We start from the raw sequence: 8,164 nt of genomic DNA on the forward strand, positions 1-8,164 counted from the left end.
ATATTTAATTTGTAATGGGTTATTGAAAAAGAAAAAAATTACTTATATAAGCTACACTAAAACTAACACAATAAATATAAAGACTATTAAAATTGTTTATTTTTATTTCAATATTTTATTTAATATTATCATAGTTTTAAACATAACATTTATTTAAATATGTATATTTTTATGATGGATTTTAATTGTTTAAGACTAAAGAGCTGAGACAATGGTAAACCAATGTTATAATTATTAGTAAAATAGCAATAGGTAGCAAAAATATATCATAAAGGCATAAACTTCTCATAATTCCCCGTCATTTAACATTAAGATTTAAAAAAATTGTTTAAAACCATTATATTCAAAAACTGGGGTTTATATGTATATTTCCTGGTCATTTTGTCATATCAGGAGCTTTCTCAAATTTTCCAGACTCAAAATTGATACTACTCGTGATTTTGTATTTCTAAGACATTTCGGAATATTTAGGACTCTAAATATAAAGCTAAAGATATTTTACAAGGGTAATATGTGTAATTTATGTTTGTTCTCTCTCTGGCTGCAAAATACATGAGCATTTCACTTCAGTCTGAGCACATACACATCGCTAAAGAAAAATTACAGTAAGGAGTAAAGTCATGAATATTAATTAGGTCTGGCAGACGTTTCATTGTAACATTCCTGGCGTTTCACGTAATCTAATTAATATTCATGAGTAACGTCACAGCATGATTCGTAAATTCTCATCCCACTTCTGACAGTCAAAGATAAAGCTACACACGGTTGGGCCAAATGCTTAATTTTCATGTGAATGAACAAACAAAGCTCAGATATTACCTTTAAAATCCGCAGACTGGAGCGTGTCGACCCAGTGAGGTGAGGACGGTCAGTCTGTTCAGTTTAACAGCAACTGACTCTCACGACGTCCTTATTTTGCTCAGGCTTACTATTGACATACATGTACTGTCATACTTTCCTAATAATCTAAGATAACGGTATAAAACAGCATTCAATCCCATGTGAGATTTTCGCGGCATAGGAAGCTGTACAAATCTTTCTGAACTTCCCTCTCAGACGCCTAAAACCGGATGTTGTCATCTGCTATTGGCTGCGCGCCTCTAAAAGGGGCGGGGCACACTCTCAGCATGGACTGAAGCGGAGGAAAATACTGTTTCAAGTCACACACACAAAGCACACTTTCACTCGTTCATTATCATTTTCCTGAACCACCAAATGTACCAAACCACATTACTTTTTGATAATATGTGATGAAAATTAAATTGTATACGTTTTGGAATAAAATCACACAAAGCGTCCTGCTCTTCAGTAACATCATAAACATAAAACAACTATTAAAAAGTTTATTTTAGTTTAACTATTTATATATATTACCATAGTTCTTCTGAACATAACGTTTATTTAAAAAAAAAAAAAGTATATTTCTATGATGGATGTCCTAAAATCAACTCCCGGCACATACGCGCGTGAACGCACCCATTAAACTGCTTTAAATTGTATAGTGTATTTATCTGTGTATTAAAATATCTGTGTATTTATTGATTCTTCTTCACATTCTCCTGCAGGAATATTGCAGCTGTTTTGCATTGCACCGTTAGGTGGCACTGTTTAAAGTTGTTTCAAACTCTTAGTACATTATACTACTGTTACAGGACCTCAGGGCTCTGTCCAAATTTAGTTAGATCTCCTGTAAAGTGGTTTAGATAGAAGATTAATCCTATCGGCCTGCAGACCATTATGTATTATTCACCAAATTCTCATATTACGCTGTTGTTTGGGAAGTTTTTCAAACAAGAACACATTCCAGTTTTGCTATGTAATTCATGAAAAACATGTTGTCAGGACTTCGCAGTTCTCTGATCTGTCAAATGGACTGATGATGTTGAGAGGCATCTGCTGCAGACTGGACTCACACTCCTGCACCAAGAGCATGTATACACAGTGCCCTCCAAAAGTATTGGAACAGTAAAGTCAAAATTGCTCTGTTGGCTGTGGAGTCAAGACATTTGCAAATATGATTAAAAGATGAATATGAGACAAAACTACAGAATGTCACATTTTATTATTAGTCGTTTCAACACATATATGTTTTATCAGCTAAGAAGATCAGCACTTTTATAGTTTCATCCTCCTATCTGATGTGAGCATAAGTATTGGAACAGTTGGAATTGGCTGCATTAAAGGCTGGGGAAAGTATTTCAAAGGATGAGACCAAGAGTCCGGTGATGTCTATGGGTCAGACTCACTGCTGTGATTGTGCGCAAGGGATCTGCAACTAAATAATAGCTTTTAATCTTTTATATCTGCCTTATGTTCAACTGTCCCAATACTTATGCTCACATCAATGAGTGGGATGAACTCTACAAGTGCTGTTCTTTTTATTTGGTAAGACATGTATGTGTTGAAACGGCTAATAATAAAATGTGACATTCTGTAGTTTTGTCTCATATTCATCTTTTAATCATATTTGTAAATGTCTTGACTCCACAGCCAACAGAGCAATTTTGTCTTTACTGTTCCAATACGTTTGGAGGACACTGTATATACATATATAATTTTTTTTTGACTTAGGCTTTCATTTATTTGTTTTTTTTCCACTTTTCTTTTTTTGCACTATGATAATTCATGAAAATGGTATTTCAGAATAGACTTAGTAATGGTCCAAAAATGCTGTTTATGCAAAATATGAATATGTCAAAAAAAAAAAAAAAAAAAAAAAAATATATATATATATATATATATATATATATATATATATATATATATATATATATATATATAAATGTATGTGTGTGTGTTTGTATATATATATATATATATATATATATATTTTTTTTTTTTTTTTTTTTTTTTTTTTTGACTTAGGCTTTCATTTATTTGTATTTTTTCCACTTTTCTTTTTTTTGCACTATGATAATTCATGAAAATGGTATTTCAGAATAGACTACCTAATCTCTTAATAATGGTCCAAAAATACTGTTTGTGCAAAATATGAATATGTAAATAGAAAATATGAATACATATATATATATATATATATATATATATGTATATGTGTGTGTGTGTGTGTTTGTATATATATATATATATATATATGTGTGTGTGAAGAGTTCAGATGCAAAAGCCTTAAGTGCTGTCTGAAATTTTCTTCTAAAATGAGCTTTTTTTTCAGGCTCTATTAATTATGTTCAATTATTTCACTTTAATTGTATAGAAAAGGACATATACATTGCCATTAGAGTAAAATTACTGAACCTAAATATAGGAGCCTGATAAAAATGCTCATTTTAGATGAAAATTTCAGACGCCACTTGGAGGCTTTTGCATCAGAACATTTGTAATATTACAAAAAAACTAATAAACAAATAAACAAAAAAACATGACATCATCAAATAATACTGAAAAAAATTGTATCATGGTTTCCACAAAAACATTAAGCAGCACAAATGTTTTTAACAATGATAGTAAATGATAAAAATAATAAAAGTTTATTGATAAACAAATCAGCAAATTAGAATGATTTCTGAAGGACTGTGCACTGAAGACTGGAGTAAATGGCTGCTGAAAATTCATCTTTTCCATGACAGAAATAAATTTACGCTTCAAAATATATTAAAATAGAAAACTGTTATTTTAAATTGTAATAATATTTCATATCATTGCTGTTTTTAACTGTATTTTTATTAAATCAATGTAGCCTTGGTGAGCAAGACTATTAAAAAAAACATTTAAAAAGTCTTATCTTTGAACAGTAGTGTGCAAATATGTATAGTTTTTATTATTATTATTTATTATTTTTATTCAGATTTATTATTATTCTTGTTCTGACAGTTTAACTTGTTTGTTACACAGAAGTCTTACACATTTCATTGCCCTATAACTTACCCATGCAAAAGTTATCAGGCATTCAGGACCGTTAGATGATGTTATTAGTTACACATTTCATTTAGGAGGTGACTGGGCAATCACAGTAAAAGTAAATACTCAGCCTCATACAATGGGAGGACTGTTTAAGGTCAGCAGAGAGCAAGATCTGGAGTCCACCGCATACCAGCAGAAAGAAGTCAGGGGTCTGTGCATGTGGCTGTCCCCCTGGAACCAAAAACAAATGCACGAAGGCTCCAAGTTTCGGGGAACAGCGTTTCCTCAAGGCCACCCCAGCAGATGCAGAGCAGACGAATTACAACAGTTGTTTATAGAGGTAATGGTACCACATGTGTGTGCATTTTACATGTATGTCATAATGTAATGTGGAGAAAGAGGGATATTGGGAAAAATAGTGTGTTCTTAGGAGAGGTTGGTGAGGCAGAAGCTATATAACTTGGGGAATGTGTTTAAAGTGGGCTAGTGGCTCCAGATTAGAGCTCACCACCCCTGTGGTTTTCAACACACAAACTCACATGTGTGTGTGTGTGTGTGTGTTTTTCTTAGAGTTGGGTGGTGCCTCTGGCTCACTCACCAAATGGAAAAGCTGCACAGAAAAACCTCTATGCACACTACCAAGTCAAACAAATATTTATTGCAATAATTCATTTTAATCATTCGTGTGTGAAAGCATATAAAACGTTCAACAATAACACAATTACTCTGGGCATTTTTCTTGGATTAATTATGATTTATGCACACTGGCCATTGATTCTCCGATAGTGATGGTCTAACTGCAAAGTACACTCTTAGAAAAAAAGGGTACAAAACTGTCACTGTGGCAGTAGTTTCTAATACATACTTTTAAAGTACTAATATGTACCTTCAAGGTATCAACATGTACCATTTAGGGCTTTTGTATGTTAGTTTACCACCCCAGTGACAACTTTGTACTTTTTTTTCTAAAAGTGTTGACATAAAATGAAATGACATGCATTTCTGACTGGACACACACAGTCACAGTATGTTTATTCTCCCAAAAGTACATTTGGGTCAGTTCAGGCCAGATTCTTTTGGTCATTACATAAAAATACATCTGGTCTGAGCGGAACTTCTTTGGTCATCCAAATAGAAATAAAGAACACACAGAAAAATGTGGTTTAATGCCTGGGCTAGAAACCATGTGTGTTTTTCCCTGAGCTCAAAATGGTTGATCAAGAGGCAGGGGGATAAGAGAGTTGTTGAATGTGGGGAAAAAAGGAACCAATGTGAGAAAATAGCAAGGGCGGAGGGGACCGAATTGATGGAGAGGGGTATTGGTAGAAGGCTGCCATGTCCAGCACTGAGATCACTAAGTGGGTGGTAGGTGCAGTTTGACTGGGGTAGGATGTCAACCGCTGAAGCCTGTCTGCGAGCCAGAGACCGAGCGCTGCACAGATGGTAGTGCTGACAAATTAGTTCAGTTCAGATCCAGACCAGTTTCATTTCTGTACCTGGCAGCGGGTCTCTTAACCACTTCTTGCCCGACGGGGCAGGAATGATCGTTCTTTCCACTTTTTTTGCTGAATGGTCTGTTTGCAAGTGAGGTCCCAAAATCTGGGTTTGTAGTTTTACATTGAATATATGACTGCCCATACAAAACAGCAGAGTTCCCTCCGATCTCTTTATTTATATTGAATAAAAATGTGCTGGCTGCCTACATTACTGCCGCCCACATGAACCAGAATCCAAGCCAGCTGGCTTCAGGCTGGATCCTAACCTACAGAGAACAGAAGCACACAGACAAGGTGTGGTCAGACCAACCTGGCTCTCCTTAGGTTACCATGCTTTGGATAGGAACGAACTTTCTCTTGCCACTATCCTCCCCATTGCCTTCATTTTGATAGCAGCTTTTGATTGCTCCTAGATAGAGCTATATGATATGAAATGAACAATGACAATCAAATGAGAATGTTTCTTCTTAGGAAATGACAATATAATTGGCCTTTTATTGGTTTATAGACTCCTTGTTTTCCATTGGTCAGTAGTACACAGATAATCCTGCCCAAAAATTATACCATTGGTCGAAGCAATGGCGCTATTTACACATTTCAATTAAACCAGCCTTTGAATGGATTACTTACAGTTGTCTTTGCATATTAATTGGAATATTGGAATATGAGAAAGCATTCTAATATTAAAGAAGTTAAGGCTCATTTATGCCAATGATGCTAACTATAACAATAACGAAAACTGTGAAGTTTTAATAATCCTTGTAATTCTGTAATTATATGTCAGTCCACACCACAACCATAAGATAATGACACAGTTTCAGAATCCACCCAACTTGAAAACCTCAAGCATTTAAAGTGGCAGATGACATAACAGAAACACATTCTCAAAATAAACAGAACATTATTGTGTGTTATTGTGAACACTAATATAGTTATCGTTCTTGGCGTGAACGGGGTTTAAGTAAAAAAACTAATCATTGTAATTCTGTGAGAATAAGGAAGTTCACACCACAACTATAACATTAATAAAACAGAAGAAGGATATCACCGAAATCAGTTTAAAAAAAATCTGTTTCAAAAAATGAAAGGCAAAAACATTTGTAGCCAATCAGAATCCACCTTAAGCATTTAAAGCGGCAGACAACATCACTGTTATTGTGGACGCTAATATAGTTATTGTTATCGTTATGTTTATAGTTATCAATCTTGGTGTGAATGTGCCTTCACACATGTAAAGTGATGGTTTTAAACTTGTGTGTCACAGAGTGGAATAATTGGTTGCGTAAAGTGAGAATGGTGGTGTGTTCATGCCAAACATAAAAAATTGTTAAATCAAGTTAATAGTTTGTCATAACTTGTATTACATAATCAAGACACAAAGCACCAAAAGTGTGCACACCTCACCGGTTGCACAAGAAAACAAAATACAGCGTGACCTGCGTAGTCTGGTTCACAAACAAATGACTCCTACAATTTGGCTGTTTAAATGAATCATCTCAAATGTAGGAGCTGCCTGTTTAAATTAGTCTGACGAATCCTCCACTGAATGAAATCACAGAATCTGTCAGAGCAGCTACTGAAGCAACATATGACTCACTAACCCATTATTCTGTCGGAAGAGCATCAGAGTCAAATTGCGTAGGCTACTATGTTCATCCGATGACAAATTAGCATTGGAAGCGAAACAAATGTTTAATGGCTTTAAACACAGAAAGTAATATCCAGGTTCAGCTTGAAGAGAGTAAAAGCAATTAGACAGTAAAAAAATTGTACCAAGAGACTGGAATATCTTTCTGCAGGGAGATGAAAAAACAGATGTCCTGTCTTGTTCAGAATTCATAAATCTTGTGTGGAGGAATCTGCTATCTCTTTCTGGGGGAGCAATCTACGGCTCACTCCTCATTACTCAATAGTGTGATCATGTGGGAAAGGGCTTTGTGTTAAAATCCATGCTCAGTATCCGATGATGATAATGGTGCTGAGAGATTGAAGAATGAGGTTGGTTTTCTTCTATGCGCTGCTTGATTAGAAATGGTAGAGAATCACAACCATGAACAACTGTTAATTATTGTCTTTTAAATTACACTTTACATTAGGCTTAGTAAACATTTTCCTTGTTTTGTCTCTTGTTAACTGCTTAGCCCACTAGCTTAGCATTGCGCTAACTGGTTACAAAAAACTATTTTGGATAATCTAGAACAAGATACTATATTTACAATCACAAAACCTTAAGTGAAGCGCACATATGTAAATTGTCCCTCAAGAAAAACTGTATGATCATGTGATCGAGGGTGGTTTGTCCTCAAAATATATTTGAACCAGGGGTTACTTTTGATTAATTTAATGGATTTCATTTTACATTATGAGCTAAGAACTAAAGGGGATTTATGAAGGCAGAAATTGACGTGAAAATCTTCTTATGTGTACTGAAGAGTATACATAAGAACATTTAGCACCTTTATTGCCTTTATTGAGTTTTAAAAATAATAGTTTAAAAATGGTTTAAAATGGACATTTCATTAAAATGCTTACCTGGGAATCTCTCAGATCACCAAGAACTATCCATGAAAATTTGTACAGATTTTTATGTTTGTTTTATATTTAAGTTTTTTTTTTTAACAGCAACACTGTTAAGTCTGTTAAAATACAGCCCAATGTATTGTTTTAAAGGGGTCATCGGATGCAAAATTCACTTTACAAGGTGTTTGAACATAAATGTGTGTTAGTAGTGTGTGTACAAATCCATCCTATAATGATAAAAATCCACTCAATGTTTTTTTTTTTTAAAATCTCTATTTTAAAATCCC

General features: G+C 34.2%; 1 protein-coding gene across 1 annotated transcript in view; it reads right to left on the reverse strand.

Annotated features, from left to right (window-relative positions):
- fancc (FA complementation group C) overlaps positions 1-1,078 on the reverse strand; it is a 32,613-nt gene extending 31,535 nt beyond the window's left edge. Inside the window, exon 1 of the mRNA XM_079382304.1 lies at positions 820-1,078. The gene's annotated coding sequence lies outside the window, so the exon portion shown is untranslated. The remainder of the gene's footprint in view (positions 1-819) is intronic.
- Between the last annotated feature and the right edge of the window lie 7,086 nt (positions 1,079-8,164).

The sequence above is a fragment of the Barbus barbus genome, assembly GCF_936440315.1.
Source record: "Barbus barbus genome assembly, chromosome: 28".
Classification (NCBI taxonomy): Eukaryota; Metazoa; Chordata; class Actinopteri; order Cypriniformes; family Cyprinidae; genus Barbus; species Barbus barbus.